Source organism: Leptodactylus fuscus, chromosome 5 (genome assembly GCF_031893055.1).
Source record: "Leptodactylus fuscus isolate aLepFus1 chromosome 5, aLepFus1.hap2, whole genome shotgun sequence".
NCBI classification, from domain to species: Eukaryota; Metazoa; Chordata; class Amphibia; order Anura; family Leptodactylidae; genus Leptodactylus; species Leptodactylus fuscus.
Genome location: NC_134269.1, coordinates 188,038,401 through 188,052,782, shown reverse-complemented (window position 1 = coordinate 188,052,782; position 14,382 = coordinate 188,038,401). Strand labels below are relative to the sequence as shown.

At 41.1% G+C, this 14,382-nt stretch overlaps 1 protein-coding gene across 3 annotated transcripts in view; it reads left to right on the top strand.

The window, feature by feature from the left end:
• The window catches only part of SGCD (sarcoglycan delta), a 514,319-nt gene that overhangs the window by 149,212 nt on the left and 350,725 nt on the right, over positions 1-14,382 (top strand). For 2 of the 3 annotated variants that reach the window (XM_075274919.1, XM_075274920.1), the window contains exon 2: positions 9,310-9,373. The gene's annotated coding sequence lies outside the window, so the exon portion shown is untranslated. Of the gene's footprint in view, positions 1-9,306; positions 9,374-14,382 lie in introns of all 3 variants that reach the window. The other variant, XM_075274918.1, reaches the window with a different exon arrangement.

Below are 14,382 nucleotides of genomic sequence, written 5' to 3'. Positions count from 1 at the left end.
TTTTTCTGGGAGTGCTTTTTAAAGCGGTAACTTTTTTTTGTGATTGTTTTAATATATTTTTGTTTTCTGCTTTAGGTATAGGCTATGGATATCCCTGTACTCAATAAGGTTTATCTTTTTCTTTGTGCTTCACCCCATCTTGAGAATTTATTACTTTTTTATTATATTGATGATACTGTTGGGGGTGAAAAATGTAAGTATTCCTAGTAAAAGTTGAATTTGTTCTGGTATGGGGTATTTAGGGTACACTAATAGGTAAGTGTTTCATAAGTTGATATATTCCGGCTTGAGGTGGGATCTCTTCGTCAGATACAGTATATCCAAATTTTTAAAAATGAAAAAAAAACTTGAAATTGATTTTGAACCTTTTGTTCTTAGTCTCTACACAGTGCTGAGACTGAGGGAGAGAAGTCATTTCAAGATGTGCCTCTGGCGATGCGGGGACCTCAAGGACAACTGTAGTGACATCATATAGCAATATTGCCATGATTGCTAATAAACACATAAAAGGATTAGATGTTGTAATTACTGTTGGGAATTTATTGCATTTTGCTGGTAGGTTTTATTGATTAAAAAAACAACAAACTTTAAGGTGACAAATACTGAATTACCCAATGAAAATAGAAAATTAGAAAATAAACCTGATAAGAATAATCTATGTTTTACATTAAACTGAACTGAGGAATGTAAGAAGGAAAGAAAGTGATATAAAGCGCCATAGGCATAGCGGAGCACGGAGCATGGTGCTTGCCTATGGATTCTTCCATATGGTGTTACCACGATCTTGTGCCATAGGATCAATGCTTGAAAGAAGAACATGTTCATACGGTAGTAGGGCACAATGTCACATATCATACTTCTATAAGTGCCGTATGATGAATCCATAGAAGTTGAAGGTTGTGTGGTTACATATTACGGTCATATGTATGAGCCCTAGGAAGGAAAACACAAACAATATAGTGTAAGACCTGGTTCACATCTCCGTTCAGGTTTCCGTTAGGGGAGTCTGCTTGGGGACTCCACGAAGGGAAACCTATAGGTAAGCGGTTACCTAAGGAAACCCATGGACCCCATAGATTATAATGGGGTCCATGTGGTTTCCACACAAAACATGCATAGAGAAAAATGCTTCTCTCTGCATGCTTGCAGGACTTTTCTCTGCGCATATTTCATGCGGAAACCACACAAACCCCATTATAGTCTATGGGGTCTGCGGTTTTCAGGTAGTTACTTTCTTATGTGTATGCGTCTCCAAACGGAAAGCCAAACGCAGATGTGAACCGGGCCTTAGACAGGTTACATAGAATTGTAGGTGGGCTAACAAATAACAGGTAAAATTCTAACATAAATATATGGGAAAATCATGTTTAGTTGGAGAGGTGTTGAAGTGTTTTTACTTCTTCTGTTTTATGGTGGTAGAAATAGTTACGAGGGTTTCCGTATACATTTTGAATATTTGCCTTATGCTATGCAACACAAGACATACAGTGTGACAGAAACTGGCAGTGTCAGCATAGAAAGTAGAAAGTATCTGTAGTCGTAACCGTGAGAGCAAACAAAAACAGAATTTTATGCTAAAGGTTTTTGAAAGTTCTGAAATAGAGTTTGAAGGTCCATATTAAAGAAGATCTTGTCACGTAGTGTGACCTGAGTAGGTGATCTCTGTGGACTATATTGGTGGTTCTTATGAAGTCAAGGCTCTCTGGATGGGCTTTACTTAACTAGTGTGACAGAGAATGAGGTGGTATCGGTAGGAAAGACAAAAGTAGCATCATTTATGGGTTCAATATGGAACGCAGTAGCCGTATCCATGAGACCAAAGTAAAACAGAATTTTCTACTAAGGCTGAGGCCCCGTATTGCAGAAACTCATCTTTTTTTGTTGTTGCAGATTTTGCTGCGTTTTTTTGAGCCAAAACCAGGAGTGGGTTGAGCAGAAGGTAGAGGTATAAGAACTTCCTATACATTTCCCATTCCTTTTATAGCCATTCATGGCTTTGGCTCAAAAAATTGCAGCACAATCTGCAACAAAGAAAGCCACGGTTCCGCAACATGGGTCCTCAGCCTAAAGGCTTTTGAAAAAACCGCAGATAGCTTGAAAGTCCATGTAATGTTGAGGCCCTACTTTGCGGAAACACAGCTTTTTTGTTGCAGATTTTGCTGCGTTTTTATGAGCTATGGTCAAGAATGGATACAAAAGGAAAGGGACATATATAAAAAGTTCTTATACTTCTACCTTTTGCTCAATCCACTCCTGACTTTGGCTCAAAAAAAGCCTCAACAATATATTCAACAAAAAAAAGCTGCATATTCGCAACGTGGGGTCTTAGCCTTAAAGAAGATCTTGTCAAGTAGTTTGACCTTAGTGAATGGATCTCTGTGGACTTTGTTGGTGGCTCTTTATGAAGTCTTTGCTCTCTAGATGAATATGATGGCTTTACCTAACCATTGTGACAGAAAATGAGGTGGGGTCAGCAGGAAAGACAAAAGTAGCATCATTTATGGGTTCAATATGGATGACTGTAGTTGTAACCATTTGACCAAAATAAAACAAAATTTTCTTCTAAAGGGTTTCGAAAGACCTGAAATTCAGTTTGAAGGTTCATATTAAAGAAGATCTTTGCAAGTACTTGGAGTAGCTGAGTAGTTGGGTCTCTGTGGTCTTTTTGGTGGCTCTTTATGAAGTCAAATCTAGATTAATATGGACTTTTCTTAACCATACTATTTAGAGCCACTTAGTACAATAACTAAATATATGTTTATGCAAGCGTTTCATGTTATTGGTGTACATATTAGGTGTAATGGTCTCCGTGTTGGTGATAGTTGACCAGGCAAGTCAAGGACTATGGTGAGTGCATCACACATTCAGGCAATAAACACTAATATCAAAGCATACAACAGACCGGTCATATAGTGTTACATGATGTCTGTTTAGATGCATATGGAGCCATGAAACACATGGACGGGTTGGGTGTGCAGACCAAATCAATTTTAGAATCACTCCAACCTACTGGTGAGAATTTAGCAGAATTTATAAATGAGATGCCTGGATGAGCGAACCTACTTTAGTCCCACCTTTTTAAATTTTTTTTAGAGATATAAAAAAAAAGAAAAAAAGCTCAAATAATACAGACATAAAAATAAAGCTCAAATTATGTGAATAACCTTCATGAGACAATAAAATGTTCCAGCTTTCAAAAACGCCTATACGCCAAAAAAAACCTAAAAATGAATCCGGCCATGAACTCCCGTTTGAAGAGGTTAATATGATGATAAGCTTTGTATAAATTTTATATGTGATTCAATAAGAAGAAAGATATCAGCACACAGGTCATGGGAAGAGCTTTATGCTCCAGGCTGATAATTGAGATGTTCTTTTTTATCATGTCATAGTGTGCCTTGTATGTCCGGTCTGGTAAATGCAGCCTGACATGTGAGAGGTGATGTGTGCGCGGTACGTTGGCCATTACGTCACCATCTGATACATTTTGCCAGTGGGACTGCTGTGTTATCATGGCTCACTGGAGGGGCCGGTAGTTATGTGATATATTGAGTTGCTCTGAGACACGTTTCGAGACAGAGCAAGGGCGGGTGAAGAGGATTCATACTGAAAAAAAACATCTCTTGGAAGGCTCCATGGTTGCTATTAAAAGCACAGCAGATTTGTATGAGTTTATGTAGATGTTCTCTGCTTTGCTACTCTGGGTCTACCACTTGGCACTGACGCCAGGATAACATGTAAATCAGGCTGGAAGTGTAATTAAGCCGATTTCATCAGCGGAGCCCGGCAATTTTATACATGACGACTTAAAACATGACAATTTAGAGGGCTCAGAAGCTGCAAATTGGGCCAATAAAACAGGACATATTAACTGGATGAGACCGAACATTTACTTCAAAAGAAATGAGACTGTACAACCGTTACAGAATTCTGGCCCGTCTGAGCCATCCTGCAGCCAAGAGGGCCCTCGGTATGTAGAGCAGTATAACCAGCCCCAAAATGGGTTAATGAGTGCCAACTTGTTCCTCTAGCAGGGAAATGCTGGTTATGGACAAAATAAAATTCTTTATACAGACACAACATACGGCAAAGGAAAGAAAAGCATGGAAATGTTGTGATCTATTATGTACTTGATTCAAAAAGAGGGTCATTTTTAGCCAGAGCCCATTAAACAATGGATCGAATTTATGGGTCACCACCAATACTTGGATGACATCAGTCGGTCTCCAACAGAATAAATCATAACCACTAGCTAATAGTAGTCCTGATATTGTCCCTATATATTATAGGTGTGTGTATGTAACGTGCAGGCATTGGACACTGGAAACATCCAAGTGGGGTATGAAAGGTTCTTTATTGTAACGTTGTAGAACTGTAAAACAACAACTGCTCACTGCCAATCTTCAGCCACAAAGCTGATGCAAGTGGAGTTTCCATCTTCCTTGGATAAGACATGGGACAACATTATCTGGGCTGTTTCCTCACCGTCTGCTCACCAGTATCCAGTACACCGTTGTCCACCCTTCCTGTCATGGACTCCACTTTGAGCTTCTTGTGGCTTTGTTTCCTGGAGTCTTCTCAGCTGGCTTCCTCACATGCACAGGAACTCTTTGAGTGTTGATACTCTGCGCACGAGTAGAACTCAGTACACCAATTATTGGGGTTTTGTCATCTCAGTACTTCATCTTCCTCAGACTTCCAATCTTGACATGGATGTAGGACCAACCGGGACGGCCACATTTTATCAGTCAATGCATGACCTAAAACTAATGGAGTCCTTTGTAAAATTTGTAATGGAAATTTTATCTAATGTATCATGTGCCGTTCATAATAATGGAGTCTTCTAATGTGTTGGATAGTCCTTTGCAAGCAAGGCCACCACAGGGGAAATCACACGAATTGAAAGGTTGTGTTTCATGCAGGACAGGACAGGTCCTCCAGAGCGAGAGACTCTCTTTGTAACTGTTCAACACTCTGGCCATGCAGATCCTAAACATGGGACTTAGACATAGGAACATTAATAATGTTTATGAAAATGAATTTTTCGGAAGTAGACAACCAATCTATCATGATGTCCTTGACCAATCCAGCTATCCCTAACACCAACACTGAAGATGTTCACACTTAGTCGTCTTCTTGATTGTATTTGCCTTATTAATGCTAATGTTGATGAAGATGGAACTGGTTCACAGACTTTGGTGAATGTGCTTTCTGTGCAGCTGTGCCCTCTAATCTGTGCTGCTCACCTCGCTAACATCCTTCATCCTGTGATAGGGTCCTATTTATCACTCTCCACTCTCGGGACCAGCCACTGTCCTCAGCTCCCCTTGACCTCCTCTCGTGGGCTGAAATGATGACTATTTTTCAGTAGCTTGGCCCTAGATAAATGGTTCTCAGAGGGGTAAATGAGGGAAGAATATGTATTAACCTTATAAGATCCAGATAATCTTGTAAATGCTGAGGGAGTCTATCCTTGGAAGTCATTGGAATTAACCGTGGACTTCATTGATTTCACCAAGATTAATTCATTCTTTGTCATTGGTCACCACACATTCATTTCTCCTCAATTCTTGTATATTAATTATGATTTTACTATAGTGTGACGTCCACATTATTGTCATCTTTTATTTCCTTTCTTAGATTTATTAGAGTCTACATTTGATGTCATCTACAAACATGTAGTTTTTTCCCCCCCTTTTTGGAAATAATATGTCTTGCAGATTACTAACCACAGTAGTTACAAAAATATTACCAAAGACATAAGACTAGATTCTTGGAGGCGTAACATAATCAATCTGTTATAATACTGGTCTCCTAATACTGGGCCAGATTAAAGTCTCAACAGTCCGAAAGCAGTGAATGGAGCGCTGGTCATGCAAGCACATTGGTGTCCTTCCACAAGGAGGTCTTAAGTGACTTCCATTGGGACCTGGCTCCTGTGGATAGAGGACATGTGTCCATAACGGCACAAAACCTTTACACTCCTGCTCCCAGGAATAGGAAAATCGTCATGAAACTTTTTTGACTAGTGTTAGTTAGTAGGGATGAGCGAACACTGTTCGGAACAGCCGTTCCAAACAGCACGCTCCCATAGAAATTAATGGAAGCGGTCGGCACACGGGGGGTTAAGCAGACGGCCACCGGCAAAGTCTGCATGCCAGGTGCTTCCATTCATTTCTATGGGAGCGTGCTGTTCGGATCGGCTGATCCGAACAGTGTTCGCTCAACTCTATTATTTAGGCATTGAACATCTTTCAGCTTCAAAGTGTTGGGTACATGTGCTGAAAGTGATTTATATATTCCCTCTTTTTGATTTTGGATGGTTTTTAGGTATCTGAAACTATTTATAAAGTCTGAATTACAGAAAAAAAATACTGATGATCCGTTTTTGGGATCTTATGACATCACATCTTGCACATTCTTCATGACTGGAAAGGTTGTCTTCTTGTTGGACATGTTGACTAGACAATGGCTTTTCCAGTAAGGGATCGGTGGAAACCTTATGTTCTTCAAACCCGGCCTTCATTTTTTAGAGGTACACCAGTGAATTACTAATCTATTCTGATATTGAAAAACTCCTTCAACCCACCTTCCCGTTACTCTACACAGAAGAGTAATCTCATAATCCGGAAGAAAAAATTCAGTCTCATTATCGTAATGAATCCAATCAATCTGGAGTCTAACTGGATATTCTTTTATTGTTATGCACGTAATAGAAGTCATTGCATGGAAGGCATTCTCTCAGGAGTCAAGGTGTCATTTTTGTCCTACAAGGTTTTATACCTCCACATTATTAATAACAAGGATTACTATCATCCATACAGCTATAGGCTATTTTTTTAATGGCATTGGTGGTATTGTAGCCTTTTTTTGTAGATTATTCCAATATCATGTCTTTTGGGTGACTCTAGTTTTAGGGGGGTACTTTCTCTTATGGAGACCAACAGTTGATATAGGGAGTCTTATAGGCCAAGCAATGAAACCACATAGAGGATAGCTACCTCTCTAGTGGCAACTTCCTCATGTAAATGTCTATCAGAAGCTTGCCTTAAAAAGGACTTCTCACCACGTCTGAAAATTCCAATCACATCTGATAGGCGCTGTCTCTCTCGGTGTTTTGGTGTTTTGTTCATCTAAATCCATTTAGTTATTCCAAAGATATAAGCACTTTTAGTATTGATGTAAATTAGGGTCTGCTAACCAAGTGGGCGGTAACACTGCTTGGATATATATCACGCAGACCCCCAGAGAAACCACAGTGTTACCGCCCACTTGGCTATCGTAACCTAATTTGCATGAAATTTAACAGGGATTATATCTTTGGAATATCTGGACAGATTTGGATAAACAAAACACCAAAAAGCTCAGGGTGATGGCGCCGATCAAAGGAAATTCATTGGGCTTTTCAGGCCCAGGGAAGGTCCTCTTTAGGTGGCATTACATTTTAAAACCAGTTGGCGTAAGTATACAATCTAACCAGGATCAGCCCAGGTTGCCCAAAGCACCAAGATCTTCAGCTGTTTACTACCTGGAGGTTGTATTTTGCAAAAATTTTAGCACAAGTGTATGGTAACACCCCACTCACGGTACACACATTGTGTAGATCCCTCACACTGTACACCGCAACATACATTACATGCCACCTCACGCTGGACATATACATCACATAACATCTTCTACATCATACATATTTATACCCTATACCTATGGATATGGGAGAACATGAAATTCCCAGGATACCTCATAAAAAAACATAAGAGAATTGTCGTCTTCTCAAGACATGCTCTTTTTATCCATGGCCGGCTTTGGTGAAGTAAAAGCATTCTTAAAATTAAAGCTGTATAATTGAAACGGAGTTGAAAAAATCTACACTAAGATGTAACCACCATGGTCTTCAGCCCCACAGGACACAGATTTGCAGTCATTTACTTGACTTGATATCAGTTCTCATGTGGAGCAGATTGAAAGCGACAGATGTGAAGTTAAATACAAAATGTGTTGGGATTTGCCACCTAATCACATATCCAATCATGGCGCTACATGGGGTACAAGTGTTTCTTTAAATAACACAAGGAGTTTTTGATGTCTCTTTAAGGACTGCATAGTTGTATGTAGGATAGCTGGTTACTCGAGTTGTGGAGTTCTTCTGGGGTGTGGCGACCAACTGGATAATGGGGAGTAACAAATTGAGTAGTATCAACCTTCACATATATTAGCAATGTCTTCCCAAACAAACTTCTTAAGTGTTATCTTTACCAAAATCTATACGGCATAATCGAGAAGATAATAGGATCGGAATTATGCAGTGAGCAACATTATGAGCTACCCACCTGGTAGGCTATTCCATCAGAAGGAAATGTGAGGTCTTTTTTGGCTGCTACTTTTGCACTTTTTCAATCATCTACACCAAGGCAGTTTCTATTGGGACTAGGTCTGGGTTAGGGTCATGTAATGGTGGCGTCTAAGACTCCCATTCTTTGTTAAAAAGCCATGATAGACCAACTAAAGTAAATCCAGATGGCAAGGTTGGACGGAATGATGGGACAACCTGAGGATTCAGGATGAGGTTTTGACAAAATGATGAATGCCAAGAATCCAGTAGAAGACAACCCCTTTCGTAAGCTTCTCTGCTGTGTTCGCGGGACACTGAACTCTTCAGTAACACAATGTAACTGAGGCAAATCCCACTGAAATTAATGGGAGATAGAAAACCAACGTGCCCAATGTGGGATTTGACTCAGAATTAGCAAATTCAGCAGTGGGTTTGGTAAAGCTCAAAAAAATCTGCTTGCAAATTTCTGAAGCAGAATTTTTCAGGTTCTACAAATTTCACCATGTGACTATACCCTTAGGCTCCCAAATAGCTGTCTATGTAATCTTTCATTCTGATTTCTGTAGAGGAGCCACAGTCAAGTTAAAGATGGTGGGGTTATCTGGTAAGGGGAGCGGATCATTGCATAGAGGGCTCCAGATCAGGAAATGTGACAAAATTACTCTTGGCCCAACTCGAAGAATCTGCAGGAGAGCCGACTCATTTGTGAATGTTACATCACTGATACAATTATAGATGTTGAATAAGCCTTTGGAATTGCTAAAATTTTATTTTTTTTTGTATTTGTATCCCAGTGTTAACAAGTCGTGGACAAAAATAGTCTTGTTATATCTGTGTAAAGCATATGTTAGAAAAGTACTGAAATGGCCATTGCTGTGAACCTAAAATATATTCTATTAATCTCCTTACAAAACCACATTTACTGACTTTGCTTTGTATTCGGTACTGGAATAATTTATAATATCTTCTCTTAGCAGGCTCGGGGCCCCTGGAAATGGACGCCTTGTAGCTGAACTCCATAGGACCCTTTGTGTTCTCAAGGTAAGCTTAAAAAACAATGCTTGTATATAAAGTACATTGCAATCTACTAATGTATTTTTTGGCAGTGTCCACCTCTCCGTCTGTCAGGCCGTGATGTCAATCTGCAATCATAGGGATTTTTCTGCAATATTCTTCAGCATCCAAAAAAATCTGTTTCTTACTTAAAAAGTCCATTTGTTTTTGCCTTGTAGGTCAGACTGAAATGATTTGGGCATAGCTGGATGAGTTTGATGAAATATTTAGGCTTTTGGTCATATGGACCACCATTATAAGTCTGTTTCCAGTTCCTTACAGTCCATGGTGTGGGCCAATTTATGAGAACTTGTGGGGTCTAGAAGGGGCATTTGGGCAAAACCTCTAATACCATTAATGTTGATTACCTACAGCCAACACCAGAGGGAGTTTTCTGGAACTTTTTAATAGACAACCTGTTCTAGGATAGGTCATTAATTGAAGAATGGGGACCCCTGCAGATCAGCTGCTTGAAGGTGTACTTGTCTCTTTTATCGGTCACAGCTCCGCATGAATGGACCCTAAGACAGAGGATCAGCTGGGAGACCAAGTGTCAGACATCAGATGATCTCAATTATTTAGCTTGGGAAATCTCTTTCGATTAAGGCCCCACATAGTAAACTGCAGCAAAAAAACACTACAGAAAAAACATGAAGGAAATGTATTGTGGTTTTTCCTGCAGGGTTTTTCACAGAAAGTCCATAGAGTTCTCCTCTGCGGACTTTCTGCCCCTATTATACCTTTGCGGAAAATGCCAGCGTTTCCATAGGTATAATTGACATGCTGCGATTTGAGAAATTTCTGAAATTGCAGCATTTCCGCTGCAGATTTTTTTCTGCAATGTGTAGATGAGATTAGCCAGAATCCCATCTACTTTGCAGGTAATGTAAAACGCAGCATTTTTTGCCACGGCGCTGCGTTTTCACAACGTGGGGTCCTGGCCTTAAGAGGATTACTGCATAATGTTTTATTATTAAGTACAATGTATAAGCTGTATGCAGTAAGCACCTAAGCTCCCCCTAGTGGTGGCCATTGACAGTGTAAAAACAGTATAGTGTTAAAAGATGTATATTCATTTTAAAGAGATTACCCACTTCTTAACACTTATAGGAGGTATGTGTTTTATCTTTAATGGTCTGACCACTGGAACCTCCATCGATCATGAAAATGAGGGTCTGCAAGTGCCCTCTAGTGCCTTATGTACATGCAACACACCACACCTCCATTCATTTCTATTTGACTGTGGGAGATTGACTATAGAAGTGACTGCGGCGGTGGTCAGGCATGAACCATGTGGGGATACTTGCGGACCCTCTTCTTTTGATTGTTGGGGTCTCAGCAGATACATAAAAAGTGGTCAACCATTTTGGATAGGGAATACATATTAAGAGTGGAATAATTCCTTTAAGGCTGGGTTTTCGAGTTACAAATTTTTTTTTGCTGCACTTGATGGATATTGTTCTTCTGCCCTTAGTTGCATATCCTTAAAATGTATAGAACCTTCCCACTTGCTTTAGTTTTATGATATATACTGTATAGTGTCTTAGTCTTTCTGCACATCAGAAGCCGTTGTGAACCGTTTGCCCCATTTGCAGTAAAGCAATCCTCGCCGTTCCATCACAAACACATTTTCTCTCTGACTTGCCAGACGTCTCTCTGATGGTGAGCTCCAGTCTTGTGGTCTGCGAATTGCTTTTTATTTGGCTGATATATCATTAGAGATTATCACTCCATTATGTTGTCATCATTAAGAGAAACATCAAAGAGTAAGGAGTCGCTTTGAGTTTACGAGACTTTACAATTAGCGGCGGAGGTAAACGCGATGAAAAAGGGAGATTTGCACTCAAAAAATAATTTTACCCATTTGATCATACAATATTATAGGAACACATACATTTACTGGCGGTATTGATATATTCTACCTATTAAAGTAGAGTAACTTTACAAATACATGCCATTAGTTTTCGTTCTTTGATCATAAAAGGGTTTGTCTGGTTTAGAAAATTTCCAAAAATTCTAAAATTCCATTTTCAAATATGCTATTATGAAATTCTAATTTAACATGAGGTGTGTGTGTGTGTGTGTGTGTGTGTGTGGGGGTGTCTTCAGAACCTTCATCTGTTAACCAAAGTTATAAAGAACATCTCTCACGTTGTAGGATCCGTCATGTTCAGGCGTAAAAACAGTCCATTGATGTCATGTGTAATTCCTTATTTCTCCTGTGGTGGCACTGGAGGTGAATTGAACACTTTGAAGCTGATTTATCATGGCTTGTGTGCCAGTAAAGAGATGTTAAAGCCCTAAAAAAGTCACAATTTTTTGTGTAAGTCTGAGTTTCTGGATAAATTTTGTGACTTTGTGTTTTGAATCCACTGGCCTCAAGGAAGACATGGTGGGGGTGGGGGGTAGGGAAAGAACGTCGACCCCATCATATTTAACAGAAAGGAGGACATTGGTCTTGATAAATCAGCTACTTGGCTCCAGGTTCCCTCATAGAGTATAACTGGGTGATGAAGATCTCACCTAAAAAGGCACCTGTGATGAGTTAATGGCCGTGGAGGTTTCCTAATAAATATTAAAGGGGTTTTCCAGGCAGAAAAAATTCCCATTGCTCACACTTGCAAAATGACCATGGGACTATTTAAAGGGATTCTCCAGGGAATAGTAATTTACATACCTGGCCAAAGCGATCACTGATGGTGGACCTGGGGTTCTGGTGACATCACAATGCCTGGGTCATGTGATCCTCAGCAGCATTTCACCTTTTCATCCCCAATCTCACAGGTAAATAATTACCTGTGCTATGGGGTCTGGCTATTCGACGATTGTGTTTTGGATCACGTGACTTGGGGGGGTCGTGATATCTCAAGAACCCCCCTATTTATATCAACAGCAATCCAAAGGACCAAATATGTATATTACTTCTCCCCAGACATCCCCTTTAAATAGTCTGGTGTTCAGTGCATGTCTAACTTCTATAATCCTGGTGATCTGCTATTGTTTTGTGGGAAAACATATCAACACATCTGCAGACATAGTGGCCACTGCAGGAAAATTGCAGTATTACATGCTGACCATTCATCCAATTGTGTAATGAATGCATATGCGGTGGCCACCAGAGTAAGAGATTGAGCGGAGTCATTCTACACTTTGGGTTGTCTAAGAAAATATTAGTATAGAGTCATGAGGATATATATGGAATATATGGATACTTTTACCTGTATTATTCCTGACTCCCCCTTACATATACACGCTTGGCTAGACTAAGATTGCATGTGTTGTCTTTGAGGAGAGGGTGGCACGCTACGGCCACACACCTCTAGATTCAGTGATGAGAGGGTTACACGCTACAACCACACGCCTCTAGATACAGTGAAGAGAGGGTGACACACTACGGCCACACGCCACTAGATACGGTGAAGAGAGGGTGACACGCTACGGCCACACGCCTCTAGATACGGTGAAGAGAGGGTGACATGCTACGGCCACACGCCTCTAGATACGGTGAAGAGAGGGTGACACACTACGGCCACACGCCTCTAGATACGGTGAAGAGAGGGTGACACGCTACGGCCACACGCCTCTAGATACGGTGAAGAGAGGGTGACACGCTACGGCCACACACCTCTAGATACGGTGAAGAGAGGGTGACACGCTACGGCCACACGCCTCTAGATATGGTGAAGAGAGGGTGACACGCTACGGCCACACGCCTCTAGATACGGTGAAGAGAGGGTGACACGCTACGGCCACACGCCTCTAGATACGGTGAAGAGAGGGTGACACGCTACGGCCACACGCCTCTAGATACAGTGAAGAGAGGGTGACACGCTACGGCCACACGCCTCTAGATACGGTGAAGAGAGGGTGACACGCTACGGCCACACGCCTCTAGATACGGTGAAGAGAGGGTGACACGCTACGGCCACACGCCTCTAGATACGGTGAAGAGAGGGTGACACGCTACGGCCACACGCCTCTAGATACGGTGAAGAGAGGGTGACACGCTACGGCCACACGCCTCTAGATACGGTGAAGAGAGGGTGACACGCTACGGCCACACGCCTCTAGATATGGTGAAGATAGGGTGACACGCTACGACCACACGCCTCTAGATACGATGAAGAGAGGGTGACACGCTACGGGCACACGCCTCTAGATACAGTGAAGAGAGGGTGACACGCTACAGCCACACACCTCTAGATACAGTGAAGAGAGGGTGACACGCTACAGCCACACGCCTCTAGATACAGTGAAGAGAGGGTGACACACTACGGCCACACGCCTCTAGATACAGTGAAGAGAGGGCGACACGCTACAGCCACACACCTCTAGATACAGTGAAGAGAGGGTGACACGCTACGGCCACACGCCCTTAGATACAGTGAAGAGAGGGTGACACGCTACGGCCACACGTCCTTAGATACAGTGAAGAGAGGGTGACACACTACAGCCACACGCCTCTAGATGCAGTGAAGAGAGGGTGAAACGTTATGGCCACACACCTCTAGATTTAATTTATCTTCCTTTAGAACAAAGGATAGGGCATGTTGAAATTAAACACGCCTGATCCTCTCTTTCAATGAAATATCAATATCGGCCAGGTATTTTATGCACATTAGATGGTCGTCTGGTTCTGCCAAAATCAGGGGGCTCAGCCAACGTAGGTCTAATGTAAATGGGTGCGTTTAATTTCTCCTCAATGTTGTGATGTTTGTAGGAGAATTATGTTATATTATTTGAGGTTTTCTTACACAATACATTACATCTTTTCTGTTACTTTTCGCACTGCATCTGCCTATAGCGTGACCAAGGACCTCTTACTATCTGTATAGACCTCACATATTAAAGGATTAGATTGAAAGCTCAACAGGTCAGAGGTGACTGAGATTGTAAACATGTCAGCGTCCTATAAACATAAAATATTATCTTTTTTGTAAATTGACTTTCGCTGTTTGGCTAATGTATTGCTCAGTGAGAATTGCACCGAGGATCCG